At 45.1% G+C, this 17,832-nt stretch overlaps 1 pseudogene; it reads left to right on the top strand.

The window, feature by feature from the left end:
• Positions 1–1,713: 1,713 nt before the first annotated feature.
• LOC114018269 lies at positions 1,714–2,089 on the top strand (annotated as a pseudogene).
• The last annotated feature ends 15,743 nt before the right edge of the window (positions 2,090–17,832 follow it).

The following is a 17,832-nucleotide window of genomic DNA, read 5'->3' as shown; positions in this document are numbered from 1 at the left end:
TAGGGGGTGGTGGTGTTTTAAAATTAAAACATGTGCTTGCCTTTCAGATCGTCTTTGCAAGCCACAGTGGATATGTCTACACTGCAAAGAAAATCCCGTGGCACCAAGTCAGAGCCCAGGTCAATTGACTGGGGCTTGGGCTGCAGGGCTAAAAGTATCAGTGTAGATGTTCCTGCTCGGGCTGGAGCCCGGCTCCGAGACCTTCCCCCTTTGCTGGGATTTGGAGCCTGAGCTCCAGCCTGCCCGAGAATGCCTGCACTGCTACTGTTAGCCCCGCAAGCCAAATCAATTGACCTGGGCTCTGAGGCTCAGTGCCATGGGTTTTTCTTTGCATTGTAGACAAGGCCAATGATTGTAGGCTGTTTGGGGGTGCGGTTTGTCTCCTCACAACATAAGCATGTACCCCCTAACACAATAGGGCCATGCTTTCTGATTAGGACCTGTTTTAGGACCCACTGTAATAAAAGAATAAGTAAACAAGAGATAATTGGTTTAATTTTTTATAGAAAATTAAAATCACCATTCTGCTCTCCAGTATATACAATATACACTTTTTTTTTTTTAGCTCTAGAATGTGATGCATTCAGCAGTTTGAAGACTGTCCCTCCAGCACCGTTGTATTGCCTAGTGTCCTTTTGGATTTAGTAATGGTTCAAAGCATTGAGCTGTTAAAACCTACTTAATCCTTACGTTAAAGGATACTGAGGCTCAGGAGACGTGGAATCTATTCCCCGCTTGGTCACTGGCCTGCTAGGTGACCCTGGGCAAGTCACTTTACTGCTCCGTACCTCAGTTTCCCCTTCTGTCAAATAGGGATAATGATGCTTACCTAAAGTGCTTTGAGATCTAGTGAAGAAAAGCACTACCTAAGAGCTAGGGGATGGTATTACTTGTTAAGAGAAGTTGTCAGGTGGCCATTCTGGTCTTATTTCTCTCTCAGATACTCGGGAGTAAATCCTCTGAAGTAAATGGAATTGTTCAAGTGTGAAACCAGCGAAAGTGAGATGAGATTCCAGAAGAAATGTAATAGGTGCATATTGGTATTTGCCATATTACTGTGCAACGGCAGCTAAAACTTTTATAATATTTTATCTCACTGAAGCATCGAAGGTTTAAAATAATAAATTAAAAACTAATTAAAAGGACAAAAATAAATGTTTTCAATCTAGACTTCAGGGAAAGATAAGGCCATACCTGATGTCAAAAGACAATGCATTCCACAGAGCCGGGGCACAATATTAAAGCGCTACAGCAGAATACCAAAAATGCGAAGGACGAAAACAAGGTCTCCGATAATGCTCCCAGTACGTGTGCATACTAGGAGGAGCTGGAGTGGATTTTTGCCAGGGAATTATGTCCTGGACAGTTTGGAAGGCACCCTAAGCGCTGTACTGACACCTAGTAAGAGACAACCCCTGCTCTGAAGAGCTTACAATCTCAAGAGACAAGACAGACAAAGTGTGGGAGGGGAAACGGCACAGAAAGGTGAAGTACCAAGGTCACAGAGCAGGCTCATTCCAATGCTCTCTCGTTGGACTATGCTGCCTCTCATGTTTGTTTTCCCCTCAGTTCCCTTTCAGTTTTAGAGCTATTCCCTATGCTTAAAGTGAGGAATACCACTCAAATCACTATTATACCTAGAGCCAGGATACCTATTGGATATCAGCAAGAACTTTCTAGGTTTGACATGCAACTTTGCCTATAAACCTAACTGACATGTCTGGTTGTGGCAAGGGGCTCGGAAAAGGAAGCACCAAGCGCCCGAGGAACGTACTGAGAAATAACATCTAGGGCATTATGAAGCCAGCTCTTTGCCACTTGGCTCATTGTGGGGGTGTGAAGCTCATCTTGGGCCTGATTTCTGAAGAGACTCCGGGAGGGTCCTGAAGGTATTTTTGTAGAATGTGATCTGAGATGCTGTCACTTACACAGAGCATGCCAAGCAGAAAATTTGGATGTGGTCTATGCTCTAAAGCTCCGAGGTCGTACTCTGTATGGATTTGGAGGCCACACCTGTGTCATTTTTATACTACTTTATATGTTCAAAGCACATCTCCCGTTGAGTACAGTTGCAGTTCTGAGCACGTAGCACTTTGCAAATCTGACCCCAGGTGTCTCACCTTTGGCATCCAGAAAATGAGAAACCCACCATTCATGGCCACCTTGATTTAAGTGACTAGTCCGGCATTGCATAGGAACTTGGTAGCAAAGGAAGGGATAGAATCTAATTGTACAGGGTGGCATTCAACTGTCTAAATCTTGAGATCATCCTTTCTCTTCCTGCAATCCCCTGCCTCATTTGCTACGCACATTCCAACTTCGACAACAAATGAAGCAGGGTCATATGGACAAAAACCTTTTACTACGGAATCCTGGTTCATTCCAAGAGCTCTGTCTGTCCTGGGCACTAAATGAAACAGGGTTCCTGTGGAAAACATAGCATGTAGTCATATAGTTAAAGACTATCCTAAAGGATAGAGGCACATTCCATGAGCAGAGGCTATTTCTCGGGTTTCTGGGATGCAGAACGTTGTGAAAGGAAAGGAAACACCCCCTCCCCAGCACATTTCCATTTCCTCTTCTCCTCCCTCACCCTCTTTGCTGAAAACAGGGTTTGAAAGTCTTATCCGGATCCCAGTCCCGAAATCCTCTCTGTCTACGAGTCATGTTTGAGAGAGGCCTGCGGGACCAGGCCATAGGCAGGTGTTTTAGGAAGTGGTGCTTTGAATTAAAAAATGAAAGGCAGAGGAACTCAGCTTCTCCAGTCTTGATGGTTCTCTGTGTATTATGATCATTCCGCCAAAGCCAGGGACTATTCAGCTAAAACAATAAGTCCAACAGAGACAATGATTAATGGTGAAAACTAAGGAGGCTGCTTTTAGACAAAATGGTACCAGCACCTTGCTGTCGATTCATAATTTCCTTCATCTAATGCTGTGAGGGTTCCTCTGTGTGGCTATTCAGGGATTTCACTCCAAGTTCTGATAATCCACCCAGCAGTGAGCTGCAAAGGGACATTCAGCCAGCCCTCATTCCTGCCTCCAAAGGATTTCACATTTGATCTCACTCTCTCCAGTCATGTTCACTAACTTTTGGAGCTGATCCTGATTCCATTGAGGTCAGTGGGGAGGTTTGCCACTGCCTTCCATGAGACCGGGATCTGGTCCCCGCAATCCAACTGGCGCCCGACTCCTACTGACATGGAATTAGCCGGGAAAATTGCTCCAAGGTCAATTGGAGAGGTGAAAAGCATTTCAGAGAGGAAAGTAATGAAAGGGGGAAAGCTTCAACACCAGGAGACCTCGCTTTACACTGAACCTAGAATTGCCCGGTCTTTCATTCAGAGACACTCATCTAAGTAGCACAGCTGGGTTAATCCCTTGAAGAACTGACACTACATAACTTCGCTCGTCTAACTTGCTGGAAACTCCTTGTAAGCCTGAGCCACAGCCCGCTCAGCTAGGGGCTGCAGCCGACCGCCTCCAGCACCTTTCCAGAGCAGAAAGAATGTTAAAAACAAACATGGGGGTGGATTTTTTCTCCAAACATCTTTGAGTTTTGACAGGTCTCTAGAGCTAAGAGAAAAGGGAGCATTCCATCTGTGTACAAGGCAGTGTGAGCTAAAGTATCTGGAGATGCAGGATTCCCAGCTCTGCCACTGATCTGCTGGGTGACCTTGGGGAAGTCCTTTCATCTTCTATACCTCACTTTCCCCTCCCACCCTTTGTCAGTCTTGCCTATTTAGGCTGTAAACCCCTCTGGGCAGGGACTGCCTTTCACTGTGTGTTTGTGTAATGTCTCGCACAACAGGGCCCTGATTCATCTGGGCACTACAGTAATACTAATAGCTTTAGGTGAGCAACTTCTAGCCAGAAGAGGCTATGAGAAGCTGAATTCAGTGACATAATCTCTGAGCAAGGGTGGGCAGGCATGCCAAGGACTCTGAAAACTTAGATGTGTGCACCAGGTTGTGTGGGGTCTGATTGGATCCCCTCCCAAAGTCTGTGATCAAGCTGCCTCCACCAGACCACAGCTATCCCTACATGCTGTTGTGTACATGTTGAGGAACATTCTAGGGAGGGGTCTTGAAATAACCCTCTGACAAGCCACTCTCAGGGTTCTCCTAGTTCCTAATGGTTTTCTCTTGGCTCCTCTCACAAAAATTAGAGCCCCAGCCATTGTCAAAGCTAGTCCTAGTCGAAAGTCAACTTCCAACCAACTGTCAGATAGCATGCTAAGGGAAGAAGGGTGGGCTTACACTTCCAGCACTGAACGGGACTTTGGAAATCTGGGTTCAATTTCTATTGCTGTCACAGAATGGGTGGCCAAAGGCAAGTCACAGTGATGCCTGTGTTCCCAGGCTTCTGCTTATATGCTGTAACTCCTTGCCCCACTCTTTGTCTCTCATCTATTTAGATTGCGAGCTTTACAGGACTGTCTCTTACTATGTGTTTGTACAGCACCTAGCGCACCCAGGCTCTGATGGTGACTGGGGGCTCCAGGCACTACTGAAATACTGGAACAGAGCAACTCTAGCAAAGATTTCTTCCCATCAAAATCAGGTGAACCTCCATCTCTCTGTATTCGGTAACAGTGAGCTGATTCCAATTAAATAATAACTCCTTGAACAAGTGGGCCAAACTCCAGCCTTTGCGTTTGAAAAGCTGGATGTTTTTTCACTCCCCTTCTACTTCACTTCCAGCCATGTGAAAGTGACATCTAGATTGTCAGTGTCTGGCTCTACCAGTGGTACAGGTCCATGAGGTTTGGATGAGATTCGGGTAAGCACCATGTTTAGGTCCGTATATCTCTGCTGAGCTTCCAAACCTGACCCAGGTAAATATAGAGCCATGGACTGATATCTGGATGTAGATGTTTCCTAACCAGCTTGGCCTTCTTGGGGGTTGGGTTGGCAGTCCTGGTTCTTTAACAGCACCATTCCCGCTCTGGATATGCTATATCTGTGCATACCTATGGAGACGCATCTTCAACAACCAAAGAAACCAGGAGGCATGGGGAGTCCCACTTGTCTGTAGCTGCTGCATTATAAAAGCTCGGGACCAGCTCTACGGCTCTTTGAAATCAATGGTGGTCTGTCCATTGAGCTCAGTGGGCTTTGCATCAAGCCCTCCCATCCAACTGGGAATGATGCTTGCGTATGGACTGAAGGATCAGGCCCTTCGCTTGCAAATCTTTACATGAGGTGTCTGGTATGTTCCCTACCTGGGTACTGAACTAATCAATAAACCTTTTGCAGCACAAAAGAAAAGCTGCTTATTTATCCTTCCAAACTGGGGGTGTGGAGGGGTGTCCCTGGTTGAACCTCACCGCCCCATCAGGCCCAAGGCTAAATGACTGACCCTGGTGTGGGCCTCCCTGACTGAAACTGACAGCGCTGGGATGAAAATGTATCCGCTCCTTCTGAATCTGCCGGCTCCAGAAAAGATTTATCAGGCCGGGGGTGAAGACATGACCCGGGTTTGTCCTGTGTGTGGGGGGGGGTCCCTCGGGGGCAGGAGTTAAAGGCTGCAGAGGGAACTGAGAAGCCCCAGGCACTGTGCTAGTTTCCGGTATCTGTTACCCTCTTCTGGACAGCCCTGGGCCCCAAGCATCCAACCGGCCTTGGCGCCCTGGGCCCTGCTGCCTTCGCATTGCAAAACCAGCAGCACCCTCTGCCCCTGGGGGGGGGAGGTATTTTTGCTCAGCCCCAGGATCCAGGCACAGGTTGATGGGGCTGGATTCCCCCCCATCAGCTGCGGGCCGGGCGCAGACAGGTCCGAGTGGAAAATCCGCAGGCTGCGGGGCTGGGTCTCCCGCCAGACGGGCGTTGCGGGGCTGCTTGTCCCGCAGCTTTCACGGCGCTGTCAGCTCCGGGGGCGGCTAATTGGCGTCTTTCATCCCGAGTTAAACCTGCTCTGGAGAAGAAAGCAGCGGGGAGGGGAGGGGACGGCCCCGGGAGCCGATTTCGCACGCTTGTTTCGCTGCGAATGAAGGCAGGGTGTGGGCGACCCTGGGGAAGCCGGTGGGGGGGGGGAGATGATGGGGAGGGGGGGGGGATTGTCTATTTTTAGTGAGGGTTTTATAGAGTGGATCCCCGCGGTCTGGCTCCACACTGAAATATTGTCCTAGTCTCAATGACATAAACACGGGGCCAGCCGGGGATCCTGGCGCCAGCTTCAGCTAGGGAATGTGAATGCAAATAGCAGTGGGGTCCAGGCAAGAAATCCCGGACTGTAATTTACAAATCAATCCCAAACCCCTTTCGCTCTCCTGGCTCGCGGAGGGCAGCCAATTGCCCCGCTTCTGAGACAAACCACGGCCCCGGCTTAGTCACGGGCAGAGGCTGCCAAGAGGCTGTTAATGGAATAAGGACCAGGGGAGTTTAGGGGTAATTGACAAACAAACCCTTCGCCAGGGTGAACGGAGCCCTGGGTGCTGCTGTGTTGTTAGCAAGGCACCAAGCAGTGAGAAACAGACCGCTCCTGGTTCCTGGGGTGAGCCCTGGGTCTGAGCTTGGTTTGGGGATTTTCACCAGAGAAGGGAGAATTTCTGGGGAACAGTAAGAAGCCATCACTTTCCTGGGACCCTTGAAGCAGGATTGTGCCCTCTGTTCTGATGTGTGGCTTGTATTATTCTGCGCCCCCTCCCCTTTCGGGGTAATATTCTCAAATCTGCTTCTCTAAACCAGCGATCAGATCATATTCGAGGTGAAGTGGCCCCTTTGCTTGAGAGATTCAACCCCGCTGTTCACATCCTGCATGGGGGGGCCCTCTCCGCTTTCCCAAGTGTGGCTGACCAATAATTGTGTTTTGAATGTGCACAGTGCTTGTTCCAAGGATACGTTGTCCTATGAAGAATGTTTGTGCTGGTGAAAATATCATTATTATGCTTAAATAGGGAGGCCATTGTTTGTAGATAGATATACCGAGAGAGAGAGAGAGAGAGAGAACTAGCTCAAAAACATCATACCATTTGGGACAAATATTTCCCACCTTTGAAAGGGTAAGTCCTAGCTGTATATCTTCTACTTTAAGCTGTGGTGCAACTTAATGTAGCATGCTAAATAGCATCTTAGTGACACGATTTTAAGCATGCCATTATTTAAGCATGCCAGACATACTAAGGCGAATCATCTTAAAGCCAGGATGAATGCAGCAAAGCCATAATTATCCCAAATCTGATGCCATGGCCAAACTATTAATTACATATCCCTGGGATACCTTACAAGTGGTCTCCCAAACACGGTTTATGCTATAGTGTAGAGTTGTGGGGAAAGAATAATTAATGTTGATGAACTGAGAATAATCTCTCGAATAATGTTTTTTAAAGAGTTTTCTGTTCGCCTGAGTGTATGGAAGGGACAATCGTGTATAAGGGATGCTTTGCAGTGAACAAAGCCGTAACTTGTGATTGTTTTCTTTGCTGGGGAAGTGTTTTCCGTTACTGTTTTGGTGGGGTGTGGATGTGTGATGCTTTGCTTTGCTTTGCTTGAGAGGGGCTCTGAAAGCTTTTGAGCCTGTCTTGTAATTGATGTGTTGTGTAAACTGCAATAAAGGAAGGGTATTAAAAAGGGGGAGCATTTTTAATGAAGATGGGTAAACACGTCCAAAACGTAACTCTAGATATAAGAAAAATAAAAGCAGCTGGGGGGCTTCTGAGACATTGTTTGTCTTGAAAGTGATGAGAAGAGGAACGATCAAAAGGCTTGTTTTACTACAGTCATGCTTCATTATAGGGGAGGGGAAGGCGGGACTTCCATAAGCAACCTGGTTGCTAGAAGAGAGAACCCAACTGGCTTGCGTGGCCTAATTAATCCCTGAACCCATTCAAACACCAAGAGTAAATGTCAGACCTGTGCCTGCGAAGCCCAGATTTCACTGTGTCCTCGCCTGGTTCCCTTTGCTTCCACGTGCAGTTGAGAGAGCCTTGAAACTAGCCAGCTACTAAAACTCAAGTAGCATTTCCCAATCCGTTAGAACGTCGATTTCTCATTGAAGTCAGTGGAGAGACTTCTACTGGCCCTTAGTGGGTTTTGGATCAGGCTCCTTTGTGTCTGTTTCTATACTTGAATCCATCAGATCAACCCCATGCATCTCTGTTTCGGTCTGCCTGGTGTCCGAAGTGCCTGAATCATTCCACTTGGAGCTGAAATACAAGATTTACTGGGAAATATTCTCTTTGAACAGACAGGTTTTTTAAAGCCAACCGGATCTTTGATAGCTCATATTCTGGGACATTTTATTGTCTTTGACCATAATAAGTAGAGCCAAGGTTAACTCTATGATTGCAGCTATTTTAAAAAAAAAAAGTGCTCCATGATCATTTTAATCCACTATTTTTTTAAAAGATCAGATTTCCTAAAGGGGCCAAGAGTAACAACCAGAAAAAAATTATAAATACAAAATCTCCCGAACCAAGTTGCAAGTTAATCTCTTTCCAATTATTAAGACTTCACCCTCTTTTCAAATTCTCTAAGACATTCACTGATTTAAAAAAGAAAAGTCTATTGATCCCCTCTCCCAATTCTATGAGTCCGAATCTGCTGTCTTTACTCAATGAACCAAACAGAAAACCAGTCTTTCTTTTATACATTGGTCCTAATTCTGCTTATTAGTTACACCGAAGTAAATCCAGGGAAGCTCCATTGAGGCCACTGGAATTATTCCAGATTTGCACCTGAGCAGGATTTGGTCTTGTGCGTTGTTTTTGAGCTATGCACATACAGTATTTTTAATCAGGCCCTGCCTCGCTCTGAGGTCAGAAGTAAAGACCCCACAGTCTGAGATGTTTTAACATTTGGCCATGTCTACGCTACAAAGTTAAGTCGACCTAATTTATGTTGACGCACAGGCACCGCAGTAATTACATCGCTAGTGCGCGTCTACACTTTGCTTCTTGTACTGGTGGTGTGTGTCCTCACCAGGAGCACTTGCACCGATTGAACTGTCACTGTGGGGCAGCTTTTGAAAGCCAGCAACAGTCGATGAAGGCAATGCAAGTGTCTACACTAACATTGCATTGACCTAATTACTTTGACTCTACACCTCTTGCGGAGGTGTAGCAGGATGGTTACATTGGCAGGAGCAAAATTTTAGTGTAGACACTAGTTAGGTCAACGTGAGCTGCCTTGCATCAACCTAACTCTGTAGTATAGACCAGGGCATTTTCTTGCCACTAAATCTGTCAGATTTCTCAAGAAACTTGCCCTGGGGCCTGATGCAAAGCCCACTGAAGTAACTGACTAGTGCAGGGGTTTGCTGAGCTAGCTTTGATAAAGGTGCTTTTAAAAGCTTCATTTTTTTTCTCCTGTGTTTAAAACCAGGAGGCTAAATATGATGTAATCGGATTTTTCTTCACCCCCACTGGAGCCAGGAAAATGAAGTAGCTGAGAGAAAGCGGGGTTGTCATTTTCAGCCAAGTGGCAATCCATCATGTGGCAGTAGACAATCAGCAATAAAACATTTCAAGGGCTCCATTGGTGCTAACTAGGCATAGGGGCCTTTTTAAATATCAGAGGTGGGAAATGTTATGTATTAGGTTTATTCAGTAGCTGGCATCAATGAATCACACACTCACACTCGGAGCACTTGGTTGGAAGGGTGTTTTAAATCGCTGTATTTTCTTTGCTCTATTGGATGCCTGTCGCCCTGTTATCTTTAGTCTTAAAGACCCTCTAGACTAGTTTATCTCAATAAACATCTATCTGAATACATGGCTGGCAAAATAAATAAATTCCTAGCCTTCAACTACATATATGCTGCTACTGGAGGGAGTTTGTGTGAATAAACTAAGTTGCCTGTATGTAGATTCAGATCCCAGTTAGGAGCCACAGCTTGTAAATATAAGTGTCATAATTTTTAGGCTTAAAAAAGAAAGAAAGAGAGAGAGAAAGAAATCTCCTCCTGGTTACTGCTTCATCTTTGCCAATTCTCTCACCGGCCCCCCACCAGCCTCTCTTCCCATGATGAATCTGTCTGCGAACTGTGAGGCACTTAACCAGCTTTGGTCTGGCATTTTAATTTCTCTCCACTTGATTGCTGAGATGTTAATATTTGGCATGAAAAGCAGGAGGTGGGGGGAATAGGAGAACTTTTGGTTTACTCTGCTGCAGACCTTGTGTGTGTGTGTGTGTGTGTAGGGAGGGGGGATAGAAAAAGAAAACTCTCCTTAGTTTCTCCTTATGGCCAAGTGGGGCTGTAGCCAAGAAAACTCCAGTCTGAGAGGTTCAGATTTACTGCAGAAGACACTGCTGAGAGAGACAGAGACGGTGGAGTCCGCCTCCCATGATATATAGAGCCAAGGGGAGGTATAAATACCCTCCTTCTCCCCCTTTAAAAAAAAAAAGACAAACACCCAGGATCCTGTCTCTGGCTGGCTTGCAACAAGGCGCCCTCATAAAAGCTAAGATAAACAGTTTATCAGCAGATGAATGCACAAGTCCTGCTCCAAAGACAAAAGTCTATACCTTAGGCAGAACGCTGGAGAATGGGCTGAGAATCTGGGTGGCATGGCATTTTAAAAGCAGGGGTGAAATGAAATAAGAAAAGTAGAGCAATCCTTTAAGGACCCTGTGAGCTTTTTCTTTTATAGTGTTTTTTTGCAAGGCAACATGTGTGTGTTGGCAAGATTTGCTCTCTAACCTTTAAATCTAACAATTGTTAGAGGGGCCTGAGCAGTCACTTATATTTTAGATTTCGGTCTCTCCCTTGTTTTGTATTTTCATTGCTTTAATGCATCAGTCATCTGAGGATTTACTCAACTATAAAACATTCATTTCAGAGCTTAACTACAAAATCTATTATTTATATACCATTTATCACTGTAGATACAGATCCTCTGCCCAAACTATCCATCTTCTCTTGGGATTCTAAGGTAGAACTTTTCTCTCTCAAATATTGTTTTCCTTCTGAAGTAGGACATTGGTGATTGTTTTCTTTCATACCAGCTGATAACCTACTAGCCCATACATAGACAATACCATCTTCTAGAACTGTCTGAATCTAGAAAACACATGGGCTCCTGCACTTTGAGGAAGTCACACTATCTTTCAAAGTGCAACTAAATATTTTCAGTTAAGCTCAGCCTAAAGGACTGACCATGAAAATTGGAGGAGCTTCCTGTAAACTGAATCCAGGGTTAGGAAGGATGGTATCGGTGATAGCACATTGGATAGACACTCACACAGTTTGGGTTCAATTCCTTCCTCTACCCCAGATTCCCTGTATGACCTTGGGAAAGTCATTTAATCTACCCTTTGCCTTAATTCCTTATCTGTAAAACAGGGATAACTCCCCTCTATTGTGTTAGGTATTAGGAGGATAAACTCCACTAATAATTGTGATGGTCTCAAAGGCTGTCTGAATGGGAGATTTTAATGGGCTGCAGATCTGGACCTAAAAATATAAATAATTACAATTATTTTAATTGTTACACCTTTGCACTGTATAAGACCCAGGAATAATATTTACTACACTTTTTTTGTTTTGAAAGCACTTAACAGGCATCATCTAAGTACACTTTGCAACATCTCTGTGAAATCGATAGGTATTATTTCCATTTTCCAAATAGGGAAACTGAGGCACATAGGCAAAGTGAATTGTTCAAAGACACAGAAGGCATTAGAAGGAGAGCCAAGCATAGTACTCAGGGATTACTGGGTGCCCTGCAATGCCCAGAGCTGTGGATTGTGTTGTCACTATTTACATACATATAGTAACATACAGTCACCATATAATTAGCGAATAGATTTAATAATAAATTAGCAAGTCGTAAAGGGAACAGAAGCCATGTTTAAATAAATTTCAGTGAACGTTAGATTGAGTCCTGCATATATTACCAAACTGGCACAAGGAAATAGGTTTAATGGGCATTGTGGCTTAAAAAACAAATGGGAAGATATGGCTCAGAGTGTTGCATTAAATCTGAATGTCTTTGATTTTGTAGGTTTAAGTCAGGTCCTTGAGTAATATATTTCCTGTGCAGTGCCTCAGACATTCAGAGTGGTGCATGTTGTAAATGCTTCGTGATCCGAAATGTGACCACGAAGAAATGGCACCTTAATACTCCTCCCATTGGCTCCCTGTGTGTCTTGCAAGTTGTATTTGTTTTTGTTTTTACTGAAAAAACACAGTTTTACTACTCTCAGCACTCCGGAGCCAATAAAGCTGTAGTGGCTAGAGTTGTGTTCTCCTCTGCCTCATGCATCATTGCCAACAGAACTGCCAGCAAAAGCCCCCCGTTGGCTTTTGGCCTGTCTTCCCATCCCAGGGAGGATTGGCACTATGCCCCAAGTCTGGATCAGGCCCTTTTGCTCGAGTTTCATGTATTGGCTTCACCAACAATCTTCAATAAACCCCAAAATAAAGCAGCTCAACATCAATCCAATAGCTAACTGTTCCTGTCCAGGGGCTTCCTTGCTGGAGTTTCCCCACCGCTGGCATCTCTTCTTCAGTCCTCCTAAGTATGTCTACATGATAATGCAAGCCCAGGGTTAGCAGAAGTTGAGTTAGCAGACCCTGGGTTTGTTAACCTAGGGCTTGAGTGTCTACACTCATTTGTAATGACAGGTTCGGAACTGTTGAACCCCGGGCTACGCTGCATTATGCGGGCCCAAATCCAACCACCCACATCCGGGGCTTCCTAACACCCTCCCAAAATGTGGCCTCTCTAGCCCTTTGTTCCTGGGGCAGGGTGGGAAAACTTGACTGACCACCAAACTTGACTGTCCCGAGGACAAAAGTCAGCCTGTGGGATACTTTTGGCAGATTCCCAGAGCACGAATCCAGTGGGGCTGCATACACTGCAAAGCAATAGGGCTTGAACCCTCAGTCCCAGCTTGACTTAGGCTTGGACCCTCCACCCATGGGGTCCTGGGTTAGCATGATTTGTATGTAGACAGAAGGAGGGATAGGCTTGAGCCTGAGTTCAAACCCTGGGCCTGCATTGCAGTCTAGATCATATCCCCTAGAAGTCATCTGCCTAGGAGTCCCCTGCTTCAGGGCCTGCCACAAGAGCCAGCCTGTAGCTCTCCTCCCTCAACTGAACTCTTTCTGCCTTTATAGGAATCAGATACTCATCAGGCAATCATCTATCCCTTAACCTGTTCTCAACAGGGCTCCCTCCCAGAACTCAGCTGTCTGCCCATTTGCCATAAAAACCAGATCCCTCTGTTACAGCCCAAATTCTGCAAACACTGTATCACATGTGTAACTTTTTCTCACATGAGTAAAACAAAACGTGTGTTTGAGTGGCTGCAGGATCAGGACCTAAATTATGAGTCAAGAATCTTAACTACACTGCAGAACACGGCTTTGTTTTCAGACCCCAAGTTGAGCACACGGCACTTGCCATTAAAGTTTGTGTGTGAGAAAACAAATGTTTTTTTCTGAGTCAACTCAACACTGAGCTCCCTGTGAGAGAATCAGTATGGATCATCGGAATGTAACTCTCAGTCGCTTTTCTCATCAAAACTTCAGAGCCCTTTTAGCCTTGTATTTTTGTTAGTTTCCTTGTTCTTAAACCCTGGTGATTTTAAAAATGAATACAAAATATATATATTGACTTATGGCCCCGTACATTTTCCTCCACTGAGATTGAGGCAACAGAAGAGACTTGTCATAAGCGTGTAGGGAGTTTTGCCATTGACTTCAATGGGTGAAGGTCTGGCCTAATGTCTGAGACTTCACAGAAATCCTTTGCACAGAACTGAAAGTGTTACAAAATGCTCCTATGAATTGTGCCTCTTCAAGAGCTCTAGCAGTTATGAAATAGCTGATCTATATAGGAGTACACACGGACAAGGGCGATACATACGTAGAATTGTTGACTCAAGTATATGTTGATGGATCATTGACACAAAGCATTGTTTACGTCAAGTTAATGTGAGCTTGCATAATGGCAAATAATACATTAAAAGTGTGCCTGGCAATTAATTATGGATGGTGTTGGATAGGTAGACGGATACAAAAGTTACATGGATCACATGCAACACTCATGGTATTTGCTAAAACCAAAAAGGAAAAAAAGGCACAATACTGAACTATATGAAAAACCATAAACTTAAATCAGCTAGACCAGGTTACTGACTCTGTAGCTAGACAGATAGATATATGGATACTTCTCTTTATGTAGATAAATGTATAGCTTTGACTTCGGACCACCATCAGAAGTATGGGAACTGCTTAAAGCAATCACTTTGTCCGTGGGTAAAGTGACATCAGACTCACCAATCAGCTTCTGCTAAGCCTTTCTGCATGCAGGCACAGTGGGGGTGAGTCCAGACACATACCTTCTGCCTCTTTCTGCCTGAATAGCATGAAAAGTGAAAGTATTGAGGGTGTGAAGGATGAGCAAGCCCTGCCCAGCTCAGAGCAGCTATGGGGTTAATTGCTACTGCTACAGTGGGTAATTTGTAGGATGCAGGATTGGGCCTAGTTTGCAACAAGTCAGGGACTCTATTTAAGAGACAGAGGCATAACCTCAGGTTGGTGTAAACTGGCATAGTTCCATCAAAGTCGATGTTGATTTATGCCAGCTGTGGATCTGGCCCAGTATCCTTATGAGACTTCTTTTACAAGTAGCTTGTGCCTGTGTGCAGTGGTTAGAACTGTGCGAATCTTGGCCCTTTCGGTTCACATGGGATTCAGCAAAATTCAGTCTTGGGTTCATGTTAGGTTCAGACCCCCTGGGTTTCACTGTGAGTTTTATAAAAGATTGACACAGCTGTAGTGGTAGCTAACTTTTGTATGTGGGCAATTGCTGAGAGCTGAGATTTGGCATGCCAAGTTCCAGCAATGAGCAATATTTTTTTTCCCAGGGGCTGGGTAAAGGAAGAGATCTAAACTTCCAGGAAAAGAAGCTATCTAATTGAAATGTGACACACACTTAATAGTAATGGGGGGAGCACGTATGACTGCAAGATCCTCTCTACAGTTTAGCTCCAGCTTGAATTTCACCCTCTCTTTAATATTGATTATTAGAATTATGTTTATTTTACAGAATATTCCAAGCAGTCACAACAGAAACAGAAACAAAGTCCCTGCTGAAGGATCCTACAATCTAAGACACCAGCCAGCAAAATGTATAAGCGTATGGTTAACTTTAAGCACATGGATAGTCCCATGTGACTTAAGCACTTGCTTAATTGCTTTGCGGGATCGGGGCCTACCTCAAAGTGGATGGAGGAAAACTGAAAGAGTTAAAGGCCCACTGTCAGTTACTGGTAACCCTAAAAGTAGGAAACCATGCTAGCTGCAAATGAACTGTTTCAAAGCCTAACACTAATAGAAGTGTGTTCACAACATTTCAACATTAAAAAACTGCTATTTTGTCTGGTTTTAAAGATTCTGCTGCAGGGTTCGCAACCCAAATATTGCATCCTTGTGCTAGTGCTAAGAACCAGAGAGCAAAACAGACCGTAGAACAAAGTAGAGATAGGACTGAGATACACAGCTGATGTCCATATCAGGATTTTGAAACCCCCACCCCGCAATAAACAAAACCAAAAGGATGGTCCACTGGTTAGTGCACTAACCTCGAACTGGGGAGACATGGGGTTCAAGTTCTTGTGACCTTGGGCAAGTCAGTTAGCCTTTCTGGTCTTTCTTCCTCTCTGAGGATAATAGTACTTCTCTGCCTCCTGGGGGTGTTGTGAAGTACGCAGATACTGTGGTAATAAGAGTCATGTTACGTAACTTAGGCTGTTCTGATCCATATTTTTCATTTCAACTTAGAAATAAAGCACAAGTCAGATCTGCATCTGGATTTGATAACATCCTTACCCTAAAGTTCACTGTAGCATTTTCAGTCAGGCCTATCTCTACACAAAAGCAATGCCGACCAGTTGGCAGAAGCTGGTGCAAAAAGCTAACAGCATCAATGGTGAAAAGTAATTCAAATGTTTAAAACTATTTCAGTTTAATAATCTGAGGGGCTGTCAGCAACATCTTACCTGTTGGATGAAATTAAGGCTTCAATGAGCAAAGCACTTAAGCATATGAGTGAGGTGAGATTTAAACAGGTGCCTAAAGTTAAATGTTAAGTGTTTTGCTGAATCTCCCTCACACTTTAACTTTTGGGGTGTATTGTATCCCCCATTCCTCTTAACAGTTCTGGTGGAATACCTTATAAGTACATCTTGGTTGTGTGAGTGTATAAATTGAGTGGTTCAAAGAACCAGATGTGGGCATATCTGGTATTCAGTGAGCACATCTTAGAATGTGGTGTTGGGTTTATAAAATGGTTGTTTCACTTTTAAAAAAAAAGAAATAGTTACTTTTTAGAAAAAAAAAATCACAGTTTGGCATATAGATAATAGTCCCTTGTATACTGCATGCTTTCACAAGAGTCTAAAGTCAGAGAGTAACATTTTGCAAAGTGCCTAAGTTCCATTTTCAGAAGTGACTTAGATACTTCAGGAGCCAAAATTCCAAGAGATGTAGGCTCCGAAGTGCTTAAACCACTTCTGAAAATGGAACTTTGGTTCCTAATTCAGTTAGTCAGCTTTAGAAATTTTCCTCCAAATCTTAATAGAAGACAATGCCATTCACCTTTATAACATCCTGATGTGTCACTGATCGGTATTCAGCCTGTCTCTATCTTCTAATGGACTGACAAGATCTATAACTATCAGTCCCCGTCTGTCTGTCCCCCCATGGAAAAGTCCTAACGTTTCTATGAGCTATTTTAAAAATTCCCCAAATAACTTTAATAAAGAATTATAACTCTGGTGTGGAATCCTGTATGTTGGGTTTTTTTAAAAGGAGGATCTCCTCCTCGATTAAGCTCTAACGGTTTTAACAGCACCCTCCACAGAAACCAAGGATTTCATCCCCATTAGTTTCTACCGGCCTTTTTTTTTTCTTTCCCCCTATTTATATTTACAAAAAAAGGCAAAACGAGGCTTATTCAAAAAGGGGTTTGAACTCATTTAAAGCCAGATCACGTTTGGAGGGTTACAAAGAAGGGGATAATGGAAAGATAAGGATCTAAAACGATAGTGATTTTGTGCTCACGCGGATAGTGCTTTATCAAGAGCTCTCAAGGCCCCCCTTCTTTCTCTCTCTCTCTCACACACACACACACACGCCCTCCAGGGTGGGTCTAGCCTTCTGCCCAGAGACACAAGCGCTCCTTGCCACCAGCAGAGGGCTCGCTCCTCCCGGTTAATTAGCAAGCAGGAGCCAGGCGACTTAGCTCCTGCACTTAGGGAGAGGAGGTGTCTGCAGAGTCCCTGTCGGGCTGGAAGCCAGCATGAGTGAGTGCTTAATAGGAATTACATCACAGGCCCATGTGTGGAGCCGGGCAAATAAACCCCCAGCAGCCAGGTAGCTTTGGAGGGGCGGGGGGGATAGAGAGAGAGAGAAGCACCGTGCACATGAAGGGACTCCCGGGGAGCTGCAGCGCTCCGCTGCTGCGCCCTTACCCGGAGGGCGAGCTATAAAGGCACCGTCTACACTCCCACCCCGTCCCTCCTCTGCTCGCCACCCTGCAGCCCCCAGCCCCAGGGGAGGCCTCCATAAAAGACCCCTCACTTGTGCCTGGAGTCGCTGCTTATCCTGTATAGCCGCGGGGAGGGGAGAGGGGGCGAGATCCATCCCCACCTCCGACAGGAGCATCTCCAAAGCCGCCCGCAGCAGGACGCATGTGAGCAGCAGCTGGGGGGGGGGCAGAGACAGCGGTGGACCGTGCTCGCAGCATTCCCCACCAGTGGGTGGCTGGTGGGGTGTAGCGAGGGGAGAGCAAAGCTCGTCTGGACTTTTGCGGGGTTGGGGGGTGGGGGTTGTGTGTGGTTTTTTTAAGGGGGGGTGGGGTGGGTTAGGAGAGAGAGTCGGT

The sequence above is a fragment of the Chelonia mydas genome, chromosome 14 (assembly GCF_015237465.2).
Source record: "Chelonia mydas isolate rCheMyd1 chromosome 14, rCheMyd1.pri.v2, whole genome shotgun sequence".
Lineage (NCBI taxonomy): Eukaryota > Metazoa > Chordata > Testudines > Cheloniidae > Chelonia > Chelonia mydas.
This window is presented reverse-complemented; position numbering and strand designations above follow the sequence as displayed.